Below are 20,727 nucleotides of genomic sequence, written 5' to 3' on the forward strand. Positions count from 1 at the left end.
GCGAAAGCATGCCAGCAAGCGGGGCGTTCGCCGTTGCAGGTCGGACCACCTGCGCTCCAGCTGCCCGATGTTGCGGCGTGAGCCGAAGGACCGCAGGCGGGACCGTACCTCCGCATACGCGGAGCGCTTCTGCCGGTTGGTGATGGGTGGAGGCTGGCTGGTGATCCGGCGATCCATGACCTCCGTAAGCACCAGCAGCTCGCGCCTGGTGAATGCGGAGGCTCTCATGATGGCAATGGTGTTTTTCTTAAAAATCATTTTTGATAAAGTGTGTAAAAATTTTCTGATTGGCTAATGTATTTTGGAAATTAACAGGAGCAATTTTATTGGTTAGTGTATGAGTCATGTGTTCGACAGGGCCAGAAATCTCTGGAGAGTTATGATAGGCTTGATGCAGTGACATGCGTAAGCAAATTTAAATAAAGAAATGAACCCAGGGAAATATGCGGGGATCCACAGCAATAGAACAATTGTTTAATTGTGGTTCACATGTTTTTGGAACAATAAAAGCGAATGTTTAAGCCGTACGTATTCTGCGGGTAAACACAAACACGGACAAGAGTAAAGTTTCTTGCATTGTGTTGAAAAAAAACAAACAATTAAGCTAATTGATACATTGATTGGCATGATACGATTGATGGAGGTAGGCAGAATAAAGGAGCAGGTAATCGACATCTGACAAGGCCACTTCCTGTTTATACTTGTGCGTGCGTTCCTTTCAAGCCATTTCGGGGATGTACGCTCGCTATTTCGTACGCTCGTTAGTTAGAGGAGGGGTCGTCAGAGTTTAGGGAGGAATTTTAGATGCGAACGAAAATACGAGCGAGCCATTGAATTTAAATATTTTTGTACGTACGCCTAACGTACGTGCGCCCGCTTGCGAGTGGGTCTGAATCAGGGCCTATGTCAACATTTTCTTAATGGTAAATGAATTGTCTTCCAGAATTGCAGACTGAAAGTAATTTATAACTGTATATCCACCATCAGACACTAGATGGCAGCAAATGACAACATGAATCTTGTCAGACCAAAAAATATTTTTTTCAACTTCATCCATTAGTATTACTAGTGGCTGTATATAGATTATCAGCATATTCATATACTAGTAACCCCACCTAACTATTGCACATTAGAAGCGTGACAAAATCTCCATGTGTAGCTGCGTACATGTTTGTACATCTTTGGCTTATTCTCCCAATAAAGTAATCCATTTTTATTATGTGGCCCCATTTTATTTTATTACTGTATTTTTCCATCTGTTGTGCTGACCCGCCTCCTTAGTAGCTGGTTCTGATGAAGTTGATAGTGCCAATAAGATCCACCCTGGTTAGCTGGGACAAAAGCAGTCAGTGATGACATTTCTCGAAAAGTATTTCAGTATTTAGATTTTTTTAATATTTACATTTATTTCCTAAGAAGAGGCCATTATTGCTGGCCACATATGAAACAAAAAGGACCCAAAATATGCTGTTATTACTTCTTCTCATGTCTGAAACAGATAGGAGGAGTGTTGCGGTTAGTAGTCAGCAACACCTGTCAATAAACACGCAAACAAAAATATACAGTGGCTTTCAAAAGTATTCAACCCCCTAAAAGGCCAAAACAGTTGTCTGTATTACAAATGGCACTTACACAGTTTGTTCCAGATTATTTTACAGAGAAAATACATTTTCAAACTGCGGGCCTTATTCAGCGGTGGACGCTAATGCAGGGTTGGCGATATTCTGGCTGCCCCTTCCGGAAGGGAGAAGCCAGATCGGCATTGCAGGGGGCATGGCCGGAATAGGGGGCATGGCCAGACAGGTGTGTAGACTGTGCGGGGCGTGACCACGTGATTACCAGCATTGTGAAGCAGGGCCAAAATGACGCATTTTAGCGTGAATCACCTCATCAGCCTCCCCCACTGCGGGGTTTCTCTTAAAACCCCGGAGAGGGAAGGAGGCTTGCCTGCCTTTCCGGGGAGCTGGGAACGGCACCTGATTTTCGGGAGGCTTTTGGCCGAATCGGGAGGGTAGGCAAGTATGCTCTAATGCGATGGCAGCTATGATTTCACACGGAACGCAGCTGCGAAATTATGTGAATGTTTGCCAAAGCACAGCCGGCATAAAGACGCCCACTGCTTTGTACTCATATCCATATATCTCAAATATATGAATTACACGCATGCACAATGGCAAATAATCGATCGATCTACGCAAATATCGCCATTATGTCCGCTGCTGAATCAGGCCCTCGGAACATTTGCAGAATGGACTTGTGTGCCACTGTGAATCAGCCCCACACTGTGTAAGGAGTGCGTGGCCCAATCTCTCACCCTGACAGCTGGCAGGGGTGAGAGTTCTGCTGAGAGGGTAGTCCATCAACTTTCCTCTCTGTAGGGGGTGAGGCAGGTAGTGGGGCTCACCAGTCCGATGCTGGGGAAGTAGATCTTGATTCATTTTATCTGACTCAGATTTTTCTGTACTTGCTACAATCACAGTAAGGAATAGCATCAACACCATACACACGTCATGCAGCGTAAATGACAGAGCACTGTTTTCTACTAGAAGCAGTTCATAAAATAAAAACTGTTGATCTCCTTCTGATGTATAGACCAAAAACTGAGGAAAAGCGGGTGATAGATATTTCTCATACTTTTCCTGAAGATCTGACTGCACCTTTGAACAAATCATCATCAGTTGTCAGTGGAATTGCAGGCTGAATTATTTCAATCTCTTTGAAGAACCTGGTTCAGTCCTGCAGCTGACATGGTATTATGACACAGTGGTCTATTTACTAAGTAGTGTTAGGAGACAAAGTGAAAAGTGATAAGAAAGTGATAAGGTGCCAGCCAATCAGCTCCCAACTGTCATTTTTAAAGCACAGCCTGTGAGATGACAGTTGGGAGCTGATTGGCTGGCACCTTATCACTTTCTTATCACTTTCCACTCTGTCTCCTAACACTGCTTAGTAAATGATCCCTAAGCTTCTAAAAAAACCTGTAACATTTTAACTGTTACCGTTATTCAGGATCCTCTAATCTCTCAATTATCAAAAATGGTGCTTAACTATACAAATTTGCGTGTTTTTGTTTAAAGTGTGTTGCATTAATCCATTTTTGGGCAAGTAGGAATGAAGTTTGCTTTGCTACATAAAAATGCTGTTGAAAATTGGAAACAATCTCAACATCATTGTTGTCAAATGTGCTGCTATGAAATAGAATTAAGTTTAATGGCCTGAAATGCAAACCAGTCTAGGTACGCTTTTCTTCACCACTCAAGTTTGAACCATACACCAGGTGAATTTGTGATTGGAAAAATAAACCTTTATATGTCTTCACACCACCTGCTATATAGTGAGTGGGGTACGATATATATATATCTAAAGTTAAAACAAACTTTGGCCCTCATTCAGAGCCGCACGTTAACAACAGTACGCTCGTTGCGTTCCGATGTTGACTAACCGCGCATGCGTCGGTGTTACACTGCGCATGTGCGTACGGCAGATTGCGAGTTTTTTTTCTCTCGTTCCTAAAATAGCGTACAGGAAGTGACATGTCAAATGTGATTGACAGAACAGGGCGTTTTTGGGTGTTGACGGGGGTGGAGATGAAAAAACGCAGGCGTGGCGAGGCGTTTTTGGGGCGTACATACATTAGCAGATGCGAACGTCAAATGTGTTCGGACCGTCTCTTACGTCACTGGAACATCCGCTTTCCCTTCAAAATGCTCGCACAGCTTAGGGTCAGGATTACTCGACCACATTGGCGATGGCCTTCTCCTCCGTCCCTGGACTCAAGGATGGTGCTGCGATTAATCGCGGCTGGTCAGTAAAGTAATTAGTGTTGGATTGAAAACCGGCTTGGTATGTGTTCGGAAAGCAGTTTATTGGGATAGCACAAAAGCGTACGCAGGTGGAAATCAGAGCTGCTAATGTCATGATTACACAATCAATTAGCGTACATTTTGGGTGTTTTATTTTGGCCACAATTTGTTGGTTATGGCCTATTGTAACAATAATGTCATCATGTTTTAATTAGCTCCCCTTTTTTTTGGTTTACTGTGGAATTTGCATCGCTATGTGATTTTTTAAACGTTCCTTAAAGAGGCCTTTTTTTTTTTTTTTAAGAGGGTCAGTTTTTGCCTTTAGGGCCAGGATTAAATGTAACCCATTTGTACAATAATGTCACAATACAATGTCAGTTTTTTGTTTTAAATTTATTGTTTAAACACAAACAAATTGGCCTAATATTTTGTTGCCTTTTTTTTGTGGCAAATATATTTGTTAAAAAAAAAAAAAAAGCCATAACTGGTAACATAAACGTAAATACCAAATGTAAAAAAATTTCACAAGAAAGGAGAGGGAAGTTTTGACCAGAAAGGAATATGAGCCAAGCACAGAAGGAGTGTGGGAAAAGTCGCCATTGCTGTCACCGTTTTCTCGCCCGTTTGGCTGGGTGAGGGTGGGCGCCAGACCGGGTCCGGGATGCCATCGGGCTGGCCTGTCCAGAGGCAGATGTTGTGGCCTCTGGACTAGGCACAGGGCTAGGCACATTTGGAGGATTGGCTGATGTTGTGCCAGAGGTGGAGGATCCGGATGTTCCGGCAGGAAGGGAGGTCGGCTCCACCATGTGCTGGCGAACGAGCTGCTCCAGGGCATCGGCGATGCGGATGTTGGCCCTGGTATTTTCCGCCAGGGCCTGAGCAATGGTCACGTTGGCCGCAGCATTTTGCTCCAGGGCCTCAGCCACCCGTATCAGACTGGCGTCCATCCTCTGCAGAATCTCCGTATGGAAATCCGATTTAAAATTGAGTTCTGTGAGGAGGCCCACTGCCTGCGAGGGGGCACGCCCTGGACTGGCTTCTGCAGGGTCCTCAGCCGGATGTACTGGTTCCTCCCCTGCAGAGCCAGCAGAAATTCTGCGGCCAAGGCTCCCCTCTGGAGCAGACTCATCCGCCTCTGTCTCTGTTAGGAAAAATGCGAAAAGACTCACATTAGAATCTACATATTGGCACAATAGCATTTCAGAGTTGGTGACATCACAAGACTTACCTTGGCCAACATGAGGAGCCGCAAAGTCTGGCATGTCCGTATCCATGTTGGACACGCCAAACACCTCCACAGCCTGCACACACCCCTGTGCCAGCTCTTCTAAGTCTGTCAACTCCAATGACACAGGGGTGGGACCCCCACCTGTCCTCCATGCATGCCTAGCCCTGTCGGCAAGTTTTTGCTTGAGACGATATTTGAAGTCTGCCCATCTGTGGAATGAAATTGGAACCATTATCCTTTTTTTTACAATGGGGTTTGTTTATAGGATGGGAAAGTGTTTACTTACCGCCGTTTGACATCCCGGGCTAGACGGACATAATCACCCACCCTATTGACAGCAACGGCGACCTCCTCCCACATTCTCCACTTCTGGCTTTGGCTCATATTCCTGGCTGCCTGGGGCAGGATGTCAACGCACTTCTGGATCAAAACCTCCATCTCCTTGCTTGTGAAATGTGGCTGCCTTTTTTTTTGGCAGCTTTGGCGGGTTGACTGGGGCCAGCAGTCTCTTCCATGTCATCCTCCTCACCTATTTGGGTAAATATGCAGATTTAGCCACTTCACAACTTGCACAATATTATGTTTAAAAAGAATCATTGAGACAAAATGCATGAAGGCCTTACCGCCGGATTTTTGGCCATTGTTTCCCTGGTCTGAAGCCATGTCTCTGCTTCCAGAATGAAATCAACCAGAAATTCAATGTGATTTCGTGACGTATTTATACATGCGTCCTTAGTTTGCGGCCGCATCATTGATTGTGCGTCCCTATGATTCATCCTTAATTTGTGCGGGAAAATAAACACTATTTATGGCTTGGTGTGTGTGGAGTCGAGGTTGGGTTGTTGGATTGTTGGCGGTTAAGTTGGTTGGATTTGGTTGTTTGCGGTTGGAGGATTTGGCAGAGTTGGTTTTTTTTTGGTTTTGCTACAGTTGTTTTGGTTTTCCGTTCGCATTTTTTTGCTTTTTTTCCCCATCCTTTCCTGATTTGGTAAGTTTTGTGCAGTCTAATTTGTGGCCAATTGGTGTCTACTTCTTATTTTTGGTTAGCTATTTTTTTTTTTACACTAATTTCATCTTTTTTAGTTTGTTTTGGCTTTCGGACCCAAAGACCTTTTTTTTGGAAATCTTATATATTCGAGTTGGGTAAGTCCATTTTTTTTCTTGCATTTGCGAACTAATTAACGCATTTTTGACTGTTGGTGTAGTGACTTGCATTTGCGAACTAATTAACGCATTTTTGACTGTTGGTGTAGTGACTTGCATTTGCGAACTAATTAACGCATTTTTGACTGTTGGTGTAGTGACTTGCATTTGCGAACTAATTAACGCATTTTTCACTGTTGGTGTAGTGACTTGCATTTGCGAACTAATTAACGCATTTTTGACTGTTGGTGTAGTGACTTGCATTTGCGAACTAATTAACGCATTTTTGACTGTTGGTGTAGTGACTTGCATTTGCGAACTAATTAACGCATTTTTCGAGGCTTATTCATCATGTAAACCAGTTTTGCTTTTCCCTTTTCCATTTTTGGGGTCCATTTGAACCCTATTTGACGTACGGTGTGCAATGTCGTTTTCATCGATGGCCAAATGTGTGTTTCGCCTATTTTATGTGTTGGCTTGCAACAATTTGACAAACAAAAATTCACCCTCTAAATTTTTGATGTCTCATTTTTGGCTTTTTTACAGTTTATACGTATCATGACAATACCCCGGCATGTAAGCAGCTATGGATGGTATCAGAAAGCTAAGTTGTTTTATGTTACTTTTGGGGTGGCTCAAAAGCCTTACATTGTAAACTTTGAATTTCAGGTAGATCTGGGGCGAATTGTTCTGGCCCTGCTCCCGGAAGACGACCAACCTCAAACTCATTCCAGGCGTAGGCATCGTAGGCATGCAAGGCCCCAGATATTTCGAACACGTGTCACCCTTTTTGGAATGCCCGATGATGAGGTTTTAAGACGCTACCGTCTACCTCCCAAAATCATCATAGACACTCTCTCATTAATAGAAAGTGATCTTGAGCGGCAAATTGACAGTCCAACAGCAATACCACCACTGACGCAATTTATGGCGGTGTTACATTTCTGTGCCTCAGGATCGTTTCAAACAACGGTGGGAATAGTGGCGGGCATCTCCCAATCCTCCTTTTCCCGGATCCTGAGGGCAGTGATGGAGGCACTTTTCAAGCACCTCCATCATTTTATTAAAATGCCTTTGGATATGGGTGCCCTTAGTGTGGCCAAGGCCAATTTTTACCAAATAGCTGGCTTCCCACACATCATAGGGGTTGTGGATGGTACTCACATACCACTTCAGCCTCCAGCACGGCTGGAGGCAATATTTAGAAACCGTAAACACTATCACTCCCTGAATGTAATGGTGGTATGTGATGCCTCCCTCCAGATCCTGTCCCTGAATGCTAAATTACCCGGAAGTGCTCATGACTCCTTCGTCATCCGGCAATCAGGGATATGGCAGAAATTAACCAACCTACAAGCTGGTGATGCGTGGCTTCTGGGTAAGTGGAGACCTTTAGTACATAACAATGTTAAGCTTGATACACAGTGTTCCTGATGTGGTCTATTTTTTTTCACAGGAGACAGTGGATACCCTTGCATGTCCTGGCTGCTCACTCCTTATTTGGCTCCCACACCAGGGCCACAAAGTGCGTATAATTCTGCACTTACAGCCACCAGGCAAGTGGTGGAGCGCTGTATCGGCCTTTTAAAAGGCCGATTCAGATGCCTCCACCGCTCTGGTGGCGAGCTCATGTATGTGCCGGATATGGTGTCTAAAATTGTGGTCCTGTGTGGGATATTTCACAACATTGCCATAAGGAGTGGTGTCCCAATGCAGCCAGAGGATGCCTTACCTGAGGATGGCCCCCCCGAGGTTGGTCGAAGGTCAGTATGTGGGGGGGCCATACGCGATGATGTGGTGGCCAGATTTTTTAGGTAAGTTTGAACAAAACTACAGTGTTTATACCTAATGTGTTTGTGTTTGTTTGCGAACATCTAATTTTGGTTTTTTTTTCTCACCATCTTCTGTTTGTTCACATAATCTTTGGCACTCCAACGCTCACTACTTCCTGCTACCCTTACCAAACCTGGATCTGGTCCATTTGGGCATATATTCTGGAACCCATATCGCAACGCCATGTTTGTGGAATCATGTTGGCATGGTCCTTCGTCAACCAGTTCTTGATTTTTTGTTTTTATTTAATTATTTCTTGGTATGTGTTGTATTTGAATTTATCACTGTGTTCTTTTTTTGGGAGTGACCACTTTGTTTTCTCTGTTATGTTGTGAATAAATGTTTGGAGAGTGAAATGGTCTTCCTTTTTTGGGACGTTAACAGCAAGTGTAACCAGGTTAACACAAGTTACATTTGACTAAGGGGTAAACCAGTACTGACGCCAGTTGAGCTAAACTGAAATATATTTTCAGCTTCCCAACCCACACCAAAAGGAAGCCTGGCCCAACCTTGGGATTTGTAAGATTGGCCTAAGCAGCTTGCGCACCAACTAGGAACCTGTAAAATGTAGAAATATGTAATTGACACTACACCCAAAAAGGGAAATGACATTGTTACTGTTATGTGTTTCTTGTGTCTGTTTGACATACAAAGACAAAACACAATCTAACTTTTAAAAAAGGGAAATCCTTGCAGGAACCGTCTACTTATGTCATGCTAAACTATCTTGGTTTTGGATTTTAAAAATGAGCCACAACGTATATTTGTCTGAATAAATTTATTTTGAAAAGATAACAAAAATAAAAAAACTACTGCCGAAGGAGGCCAGACAGCCGGTCGAGGGCCACCAGAATGCCGATTACATGTTGCCGCATCTGCCCCACACAATCCGCCACCTCTTGCCGACGCCTCTGTTCCTCTGTGGGTGAGAAAAGTGTGTGGGTTAATACAACAATAGGGAATCCACATTAAAAAAAAAAAAACACAACCAAATCACTCCTAAACCGAAAAAAAAAAAAAAAAAGGGGGGGCTGGCAAAAATACAAGGCCTAGGTACAAATTCCCACAGGTATGATATGTGTATGTTGAAATCACCAGGAAGAGGTAAAGGCAAACCTTCAAAATCACCAAAAGTCAAGCCACAAAAACACGAAGAAAGGCACGACACATGATTACATACAAACAGTTTGTGCTTTAAAAAAAAACAAAAAAAAAACATACCGGGAGCCAAAACGGGAGCTCCGGAAATGCCTCCATGATCCTCCTCGGAGGATCCGTCATTCCCCAAAGAATGGGGAGGAGTTATGATGGACTCCGGGGAGGGGGTAATTGGAAGAGGGGTGGGTGGAGGAGAGGGGGAAGTGGGACGGAGGGGAAGGAGGCCCGACATTTCCGGGAGAGGGTCTGGGAAGGATGGGGAGGAGTGGGGAATAGGGGAAAGATTTGGGGTGGAGTGTTGGCTGGGGGTTGGGGATAGTGGCCGGGAACGCCGTCTGGACGGACGGTGACGGCGGAGTCTTGGCTGTCCCCCTAAAATATGACAAAGAAATTGCGGTTAGTTTATGGACAAATCCGGGCAACAAAACTAAAAAAAAAAAAAAAACAACAAATAAGCCAAATAGCAGTAGAATGAATAAATCAGAAATAGAGGGAAAACATGCACACGCAGATATGAGTACAAATAATAAATAGGACAGACAGGAAAACATGCACACGCAGATATGAGTACAAATAATAAATAGGACAGACAGGAAAACATGCACACGCAGATATGAGTACAAATAATAAATAGGACAGACAGGAAAACATGCACACGCAGATATGAGTACAAATAATAAATAGGACAGACAGGAAAACATGCACACGCAGTTTGCCCCACAAACACAAACATTAAAACCACAATACATAACACTTACTTTCCAGGATCTGCATGCGAAAGCATGCCAGCAAGCGGGGCGTTCGCCGTTGCAGGTCGGACCACCTGCGCTCCAGCTGCCCGATGTTGCGGCGTGAGCCGAAGGACCGCAGGCGGGACCGTGCCTCCGCATACGCGGAGCGCTTCTGCCGGTTGGTGATGGGTTGAGGTTGGCTGGTGATCCGGCGATCCATGACCTCCGTAAGCACCAGCAGCTCGCGCCTGGTGAATGCGGAGGCTCTCATGATGGCAATGGTGTTTTTCTTAAAAATCATTTTTGATAAAGTGTGTAAACATTTTCTGATTGGCTAATGTATTTTGGAAATTAACAGGAGCAATTTTATTGGTTAGTGTATGAGTCATGTGTTCGACAGGGCCACAAATCTCTGGAGAGTTATGATAGGCTTGATGCAGTGACATGCGTAAGCAAATTTAAATAAAGAAATGAACCCAGGGAAATATGCGGGGATCCACAGCAATAGAACAATTGTTTAATTGTGGTTCACATGTTTTTTGAACAATAAAAGCGAATGTTTCATCCGTACGTATTCTGCGGGTAAACACAAACACGGACAAGAGTAAAGTTTCTTGCATTGTGTTGAAAAAAACAAACAATTAAGCTAATTGATACATTGATTGGCATGATACGATTGATGGAGGTAGGCAGAATAAAGGAGCAGGTAATCGACATCTGACAAGGCCACTTCCTGTTTATACTTGTGCGTGCGTTCCTTTCAAGCCATTTCGGGGATGTACGCTCGCTATTTCGTACGCTCGTTAGTTAGAGGAGGGGTCGTCAGAGTTTAGGGAGGAATTTTAGATGCGAACGAAAATACGAGCGAGCCATTGAATTTAAATATTTTTGTACGTACGCCTAACGTACGTGCGCCCGCTTGCGAGTGGGTCTGAATGAGGGCCTTTGATATTTGAGGCCTTTTAAAAGGAAACAGACTTTCACTATTTTTCATTTGTTATATTTTTATCTTTTTCATGTTGTGAATTATCTGCTACATGAGCTGGAATTACCATTTGAAGTTGTATCATCAAAGACATCCATATTTGGATAATTTCACAAGTCTAAGGGGTCTATTTATAAGTAGTGTTAGGAGACAGAGTGAAAAGTGATAAGAAAGTGATAAGTCTGTGATAAGGTGCCAGCCAATCAGCTCCCAACTGTCATCTCACAGGCTGTGTTTGAAAAATGACAGTTGTGAGCTGATTGGCTGGCACATTATCACTTTTCACTCTGTCTCATAACACTGCTTAGTAAATAGACCCCTAAGTATTATTGTATCTTGACCAGTGCCCACTTGTGCTCTAAATGTTTTGTGTGATTTAGTATTTTATTGGGATAAGGTGATTCTCTATTTTTAGAACTATAAGGAGGCAGCAGAGGTTTGCGCACCTTTAAGGGATCATTTTCCTTTTTTTTTACCAACCAGAATATACAAACATGATTGACGCCATATTTTTTTTTAAAGTATTCATTACTTCATCTTTTGTGCCCTTCGTCTTGGATAAAAAAATAATAATTTTAGACAATACTTGCATAATGTCTAAAAAAATATGCTGCTTTCTCCAAACAAGATTTAGAAATTCTGAGCACAAAAAATCTATCTATCTATCTATGGGCAGGATGTACTAAGGTTGCGGTGACCATTCTGCCAGTCACCGCAACCTTACTAATCGCATATCTACTAATTGTGGTAAGAGCTGCCCTTTGCAAAGCAGCCGACGCCGGGTGAAGGGGTCTCCGTGGGACCCAACCCCCTCCGAGCCCTGGGAACCTCCTGCTTGTCACCTGTGCAGGAAGCCCCGGGCTCCTCCTCCTCCTCCCTGCACCCAGAAGATGAGGAGGAGGCAGAGGACCCAGGAGGAGCACAGCTGGAGACCATGGAGAGTCAGGTGAGTGGGTGCCATTGCTGGGCGTCTGCGGGGCGGCAAAGCGTTGAGTGTGGGGTGTGGTAAGAAGCCCATAGGCTTCTATAGGTTAACCCCAGGTTTTTCTGGCGTTACCTTCCGCACTGATAATAGGGTGGCCTGGGCTTAGTACATATGGAAATGCGGTTAAAAACCCAGAAAACAGGTTTTTTGCCGCATTTTTCCTTTAGTACATCCCGGCCTAGCTATCTATCTAATATCTATCTATCTAATATCTATCTATCTTTCTATCTATCTAATATCTATCTATCTAATATCTATCTATCTATCTATGATGTAGTTGACATATAGGGGGACAAACTATGAGGTCAGTGAGATTCATCAATGGAGTATTTTCTTCATTTTCAGACAAGTCTCTTTCTCACATGTAAGTTAGCATTCTATGGGGTCTATGTACTAAACCTTGGAAGGAGATAAAGTACCAACTGACCAGCTCCTAACTGTCACTTCACATGCTGTGTTTGAAAAATGACAGGAGCTGATTGGTTGGTACTTTCTCTCTCTCCACGGCTTAGTACATAGACCCCTCTAACGCCAACATTTTCTGTGCTCAACTGTTATTCTAAGTAAATAGGAATCATCCAGAAGAATGTTCATAGATGGGAGCATCTGATATTCATGTCTACTGTGAAATCCTACAACACGCTGCATACACCAAAAGCTGCAAAACAATTTTGTTCATCCAACGTGCATCATACACTATAACTATAGGTACATTGGCATTGCTGCACAGCCTGGTTTTCTTTCTTCTTCTCCTTCATCTGAGCCATATATTGACCTTTTACAGTCACAAGCACCAATGTCTGATGCTCCATTGGATGTACGGTGTAGAACACAACTTTATTCAATGCATAATATTCATTTTATTCTTATAAAGCCATCAGGGACAACGATCGATGGCAGGTAATATGATGAGAGAAATGTTATGTTCATTGATAACAGTAATTTAAATGTCTTTCTAGCAGTTATTAGTGTAATAAAGTGGACGGTTGTAAATGTCAGATGTGTAAGCGCTAGATCTTCACCTTGAGATTTCTCATCTGTGTTGACAACTAATTATTTACAGGCGCTATTAGAATTAGAGCTGGTAATCCTAGAACGGAGCACCCTTGAAGCTCTGATTCACTACATTACCGTCTGCTGTTCTTTGAGACGATGTTTATTTTTTAAATCATGGCCATGACATAAAAGGTCCATTTATAGGAGTCAAAGCTTGTTCAGTACAATTAGTCTAGAATGGTTTTACCTTTTTTTCCCCCCTTCACAATAATGATGGTGGTCTGTCTTCAGTAGTTAGTCAACTGTATAACAACTGTGTGGGATACACTAAGCAGGACAGTGATGATACTGGAATTGAGACCATTAAACAAAGTAACATTGGGTTGGCCAAGATACAGTATAAACAAGTTGGGTATCTGAATGTTGCTCGTCTTGCTTAAGGTCCAGCTGGAGACTCTTGGTGGGAGATTCAATTAGCCATGAAGTTCCGTCAGATCCTGTGGTGCTAATATAACATGAGCTCTCTGGGAAGAAAGTCTCGATTCACTTTTGCTTGCACCCAGGACCCCATAGAGGTGCGAGCATAGGGCCTGATTCACTACGGATTGCAACTGCGATCGCAGCTGCGATTACACATGCAGTCTCACTGCGATGATAAGCTAATCCATTGCGATCGCTATGCCATCGCAGCACTACACAAGGACACCCATCTTACCTTACACACATCCGTAATGCTTAGCAAGACTGCAAAACCATCGGTAACATCGAGTACCATCGCAGCCTCACGCACACTTGCACAAGCTCTGACCTTACTCAGGAATTGCTAACTTTCCGGCATCGCAGTGGATAATTTATGCACGCTCCTGCAACACCGTTCCAATGCCCTGGCATATCCTGCGTTTCGCCGACCACCCCTCGTCACCTCCCACAAACTGTACTTCCTGTTAATCACTCTGTGATGGGTCTGCGTAGTCACTATGATCACAGTGGGCGGTTCGCTCAAGGGCACTGCGATGCATACGCATGCGCAGAACGCAACGATCGAACGAATGGGTGCCTAGTTACAGTTGTGATCCTTGCTGGATCAGGCCCATAAACAAGCTTAGGTTTTCCTCCTGTAATTACCCGCATTGTGCAAAGCTGTACATTGTGTGAGCACTTACTTTACTCTCTCTTTCCCTTGCAGTGCTGATTTACCGTTCCTAAGAGGGGGGTCTCTGAGCAGGGGTAGCAGGAAGAAACAGATCTGTAAAACAAGAAGCTTATCCCAGGAGATTAATTTATTGTGATTAGATGGTTGGAGACATTAGAATCATGACAGATCTATGTTTGTATTTGTAGGAGTGAACGCTACACAATAGTAGGGGGGCAGCAGAGATATAGAGGTATTGAATCTATTATATCGACTGCATGAAACATAAGGATTTTTTTCCCTCTAATTGAAGCACCATGCCTAATGCATATTAAATTACATTTAAAGATTCCTCTTACCCCTGGGAGGCTTACATTTAAACTTGTGGAGTGGTGTTTCTCACAGTAAAAGACAACTGTGTAGCAGTGCTCCTCGCAGTACAAAGCAATCATGTAGCAGTGCTCCCCACAGTACATGGCAATCATGTAGCAGTGCTCCTCACAATACAAGACAATTGTATAGCAGTGCTCTTCACAGTACAAGCCACTTTTGTAGCAGTGCTCCTCACAGTACAAGCCACTTTTGTAGCAATGCTCCTCACAGTACAAGGCAATTTTGGGTGACCATGTCTGTGTGTATGACATCATAACCAAAAAACAGCTATTGTTTGACTTTGTGGTTCAGTTTTTTTGGCTCGTTCTAAAACACCACTTTAATCAAGGGGGTGAGCAATAATGGCTATTGCAATATTGTAATAATCCAAAGACATGTAATGCAGGAGGACTAGGCGTTAGTGACCAATCCCTCTTAAAAGCTTTGCAATGTTCCATGATGAATGGAAAGGCTGTGCTACTAAATTCAAGTAGAAAATTGTTATTGTTAAGATCAGAAACAATACAGCAACAAAAGGGCTGTGCAGCTGTAGTGTAGGAGGATGGAGAGTGTTCGACAGCCATTATAAACCTGAGCTGTGCTATGGATAAGTACAGGCTGCTCATTTTAATGTTACTAAGAACTGTAGTGCAAGAAAGACGTTACTGACAATGGGCCTGAGTTAGAGATGTACGCAGCAGCCGTGCAATAATATGCTAATGCCGCAGGAGGCTCTCGTGTAAAATAGGCATCTCCTGACGGCTTCTGTGATCTGCTGCTGTCTCTGAGGATGCAGCCATCGGATCACTTGCGTAAACATCGGCCATCTGAATAACCCTCGGGTTACCTGTGTTTTCACGCAGCCTGGGCAAATGAAGCTGCATCAGAAGATGCAGGCACTGTCCACCCCACAACCGCCCCTTCCCCGGCCCCAAATGGCCACAGGATGTCAATCATGCTGCGGCTTAGGGTGCACTGTGACCATTGTCGCATACACCGATCGGCACATGCGCAGTACCGATCCTCCACATGTGCTGGTCAGCAACCATCGAAGTTGTACGCAAACCATCGGGTTTGCGTTCATCTCGGAATCAGGCCCAATGGCCCATAATCATTCTTGTTTCTGTTCAATGCTGACAGTTGACCAGGACTCATTCTTCTTACACGTGCTTCTGGCTCCTGTGTCTGGATATTGGTAAAATTCTTCTACTAAGCCCTGGAGCTGTTTTAGGTGCCATGGGGTAAGGTTGTGGATAGATACATTCAGGAGATGTTCCCTTACGTCATCAGTTACTATCAACATGGACATAGAGTGGGAATAGTAACCTGTGGCGAGTGTACAAATTCCTACTATTGGTGGCCAGATATTACAGTGGAGACAAAATAACGGCGCACTTCCGCCCTCACTCCACGTCAGGTCCGGTACATTTACTGAAGGGGATCTATACACAGCCCATGTGGTAATCCAGGGCGGGCATTATCCTCATCACAATCAACCACCTCTAGGGGGAGTTTTGCAGATTCAGTTATTGTGGGTGTACAGCTGAAAATTTGGGTGTGTGTCTAGTGGTGTAATTACTGTAGAGCCATTTACCTACTGCCCCTCCGGCTGTGCTCCTCAGAGGCCAGCGTTTCCAGTGATGCACTGCGCGGGTGATGTCATGATGTTACCCACGATTTGAGGAGCCTGCCCTGCGCGCCTAGATCCAGTCAGAACAGAGGGGCTGCGGGAGCGGAAGCCAGCGGGAACGGAAGCCAGCATGGTAAGGTAAGTACTGAGCTGGGGGGGCCCTGCATATGGGGCACTAATTTAGGGGGCACTGCATAAGGGGAACTACTTTAGGAGGTACTGCATAAGGGGCACTACTTTAGGGGGTACTGCATAAGGGGCACTACTTTAGGGGGTACTGCATAAGGGGCACTACTTTAGGGGGTACTGCATAAGGGCCAGTACTTTAGGGGGGCCTGCATATGTGGCACTACTTTACGGGGCACTGCATAAGGGGCACTACTTTAGGGGGCCCTGCATATGTGGCCCTACTTTACGGGGCACTGCATAAGGGGCACTACTTTAGGGGGCCATGCATAAGGGGCACTACTCTAGGGGGCCATGCATAAGGGGCACTACTCTAGGGGGCCATGCATAAGGGGCACTACTCTAGGGGGCCCTACATATAGGGCAAAACTACAGGGGGCACTGCATAAGGGTCACAAATACAGGGGTCACTGCATAAGGGTCACAAATACAGGGGGCACTTCATAAGGGACACAAATACAGGGGGACTGGAAAAAGGGCAACACTACATGGGGCACTGGATGAGGGGCACAAATACAGGGGGCACTGGATAAGGGGAAAAACTACAGGGGGGCACTGCATATGGGACACAACTAAGGGTGCACAGCATAATAAGCACTATTGCCTGAGAGCCAGTGGGGGGGGGGTTCAGCCTGAGAGCTTGGTGGATGATGCCCTCTTTCATGCTTCTGGGGGCAGAGTGGGGCTGTTGAGATAACTCAGGGGGGGTGGGGGTGGCAGGAGTGACACATAAGGGGCCGCTGCAGTGGCATGGGGGGGGCTGCAATGACACGTGAGCTGGAATGGCAAGAGTGGGGTATGGAGTGACACATGAAGAAGCTGATGTAACGTATTATGTGAATCTTGCTTTTTCAATGTATTTTATGTGGTTCTGGATTTCAAAATGCATTTTATGTGGCTGTGGCTTTTCACTGTATTTTATCTGAAAGTGGCTTGTTGCAGTGTATTTTATGCTGAGGTGGCTTGTTGCAGTGTATTTTATGCTGAGGTGGCTTGTTGCAGTGTATTTTATGCTGAAGTGGCTTGTTGCAGTGTATTTTATGCTGAGGTGGCTAGTTGCAGTGTATTTTATGCTGAGGTGGCTTGTTGCAGTGTATTTTATGCTGAGGTGGCTTGTTGCAGTGTATTTTATGCTGAGGTGGCTTGTTGCAGTGTATTTTATGCTGAGGTGGCTTTTTCAGTGTATTTTATATGGATCTGGCTTGTTTCAGTGTATTTTATGTGGATCTGGCCTGTATTTTCAATGTGCTGGGCTCGCCCCCAGCATGACTAAAAACGGGGATGTATTGAAACCCCCCTTAAAGATATTGCTTTTCCCTTGCTCTGAAAAGTGATACAGTAAATTGGAAAGTGATAAACTACCAGCCAAACTGTCATGTTGCAGGCTGTGTTTAAAAAATGACAGTTAGGAACTGATTGGTTGGTAGTTTATCACTTTCTAATTTATCACTTTCCATAGCTTTGTTCAATGTTTCACAATGTCATCAGTGGTGAGGGTGCAGATTGTCAGATGCCAGATTTCCCTGCTGTGACAATGCTGATAGAGAACTCAGGGCCTGATTCAAGAGTGTGAGGTTGCAGGACCATGGCTGCAGCAGGGCACTTCCATGCCTTATGCTAAGCCACACTGCCCCCAGAACATGCAATGTTACGGAGAGGGGACCGGGTCGGGAGCAGCCAGGTATCTGGTTCACAAGCACTTCTCAAGGCTGCAGCGTGCCATGCCAAGCATCCCTATGCCAAAGAGCGGTGCCGCAGGGGAAGAAATAGTGCCTTGTACCCAAGGTGGCAGCAACAGTTGCACATTCGCATACATAGGAGTCTATTTACTAAGCCTTGAGTGGAGATAAAGTGGATGGAGATAAAGTACCAGCCAGTCAGCTTCTAACTGTCATGTCACAGGCTGTGTTTGAAAAATGACAGTTAGGTGCTGGTTGACTGGCACCTTATCTCCGTCAATTTTATCTCCATCCAAGGCTTAGTAAATAGACCCCATAGTCCCTTGCAGGACTGCTACACACTCTGTATTAGGAATAGAAAATCTTTGGTGCCGCTACCCAGTGGCATCCCTCTGCGCGGTGTCAGCTGGTGCGGGGAGGGATGCTGAGCGGGGGGTCGGAGCAATGAGCAGATTAAAAGGGGGTGTGGCATCACAGGCAGGGGGCAGAGTCATGCGGGAAAGGGGTGGAACCTCACAGCCCAAACCCCCGTGGTTACTGCATAATTAAGTGCAGACAGTGGGGAAGGGAGGTGCCGGAGGTGCGGAGTGACTGCCCTGTTTGCAGTGCCGGCTCCCTCACAGCATCAGGAGCAGAGTGCTGCACTTAATTATATAGTGCAGCACCTGGCTCCAGTCACTGTGGGGGAGTCTGCTCCTTGGTGTCACCCCTCAGCGGGTGACACCCGGGTGTGGCCCGCAACCCCCGCACACCCCTTGTGATGCCACTGACGCTACTAATCAAGTCATTTAGAGATTATAGGTCACAGGTGCCCTCATCGATTAACTCTGGAAAAGTAACTCTGAAGTCTCAGATCTTATTTTAATGTGCCCAAAATATCTCCCCGGCTTTATTCTGCTCAGAAATCTTTTAATTCATCAGGATTGGCATATTTTGAAAGCAACAATTAGACTCAGCCTGGCATGTGAAGCCTTTCAGACACTGTAACTGACATTAGGGCAAAATTTACTAGGTGGCGAGTTCTAAACCCCGGCAGTCTGACGGCGGGTTCTAAACCCCATGTGTTTTGACGGCGGTTTTGCAGCGGTTTTGGGCTTAGTAAATCTGCGGACAGCCAAACCGCCAGCAAACTGGCGGGGTTTAGAACCCACCGCTTAGTAAATTTTGCCCTAAAACTCTACCTCTAAATGGTAAACCTAATCTGGTAACCACATACCTGCAGCTACCTACTCTGTGTCTATAGAGATTCACCAGCAAAGAAAGCAATATTATCTGTTGTGGATGGGCTACGTATAATATAACTGTACATAAAGGACATATTACAGTATTAGAACGAACATGGTTTTTAAGGTCACACAGTCTGTGCTACAACACTGTAGGTTAAACCAGTTGAGTAAGACCGATACACGCTCTGAGACTCTAATCTACTTATTGTGTTGTTTTTATGATGTCCCGATGGTGAGAACATACCTCTGATCGGGTATTAGATGGTATATAATTCATATACAGTCCCATTAGTCCATAAAAATTCCCATATGTTCGATCCTGTTGTATGTAACCTGCAGGTTACAGTTATTCTACATATATCCACATACAACAGGATCGGACATACTTTATGGGACTTTTTATGGACTAATGGGACTGTATATGGATTATATACCACGTAATACCCAATCAGAGGTATATTCTCAACATCGGGACATCATAAAACAACTCAATAAGTAGATTAGTGTCTCAGAGCACACCACAATATATCGGTCCTACGTTTGTACAGAGGCAGGGGAACCTCTTTATGTAGAGCTGCTAGGGACACTTCATCTCACCCTAGAGCGCTGGACTTTTGTCTATAAACCAGCTGAGTAAGGCTACCATGCACTTTCGGCTTCAGTCTAGTGATGTGAAATCTATACTAAGTAATTGTTATGACCTTCGATTAGGTCTAATCTTGTCTAATGCATATGCCCATGAATGACTGATGTAACTGTGTAATATGGCTAGCTGGATCGCTAGCACTGTAACATGTAACATGTTATGATGTGAGCAGAAGAATAAAGGTACATGGGAAGCCAACAAACTGAGATACACAGCGGAAGAGACAGAGGTCCTGATTCAGATATGTACGGTACTGTACAGCTGCAGGGAGGCGGCTGTGCCATACCGTACAACTAATATGCTAATGCCAGCAGGAGGCATTTCAGGGAAAAAGATGCCTCCAGTCGGCATCGCAGATCTGAGCACTGTGTCCGAAGACGCAGCATCGGATCAACATCGCGAACATCTGTTTGGATGTTTGTAGCATCGGCCATCAGAATAAGCCATCTGGCCTTGGCACTCCGGGGGTGACATGAAGGGCTGCCCTCAGAAATTGTTGGGCCAGGGACTGACAAAATAGGCAGGGCCCCTGGGTCCCCCCTCCCCCAGCAACCGCTAAGTCTCAAGAGTCATTACTTATCTTATCGCCTTGAAGAATGCTCCTTCCTTCTGGTTTCTTCTCCTCCAGGTCTGGCTCGCTCTGCTCCTCACGTGCCGCGGCTCCTCTGCTTAATGTGTACCTTATTCACACACAAGCATGCATGTTATTCTGTGGCTTCTGTGGAGCAAGAAACCATTGGCTCATTACATTTAAAAACTGCATGTTACTAGTTCTGCTTTCAAATATCTGCTCAACTTAGTTTACTATGCAATATTTACTACTGCTAAACAGCTCAATTAGGGCCTGATTCTGAGTCGCATGGCGGCGTGGCTGCGTCTTCTGCTAATGTCGCAGCCGATGTCTTTAAACTGAGACACCCACTTGCAGCGCCTTACGCCTGTGGAAATCCGTCTCGGTGCGTATTTAGATGCACCATCGGATCCACCACTTAAC

The sequence above is a fragment of the Taudactylus pleione genome, unplaced genomic scaffold, assembly GCF_031769625.1.
Source record: "Taudactylus pleione unplaced genomic scaffold, aTauple2 ptg000206l, whole genome shotgun sequence".
Classification (NCBI taxonomy): domain Eukaryota; kingdom Metazoa; phylum Chordata; class Amphibia; order Anura; family Myobatrachidae; genus Taudactylus; species Taudactylus pleione.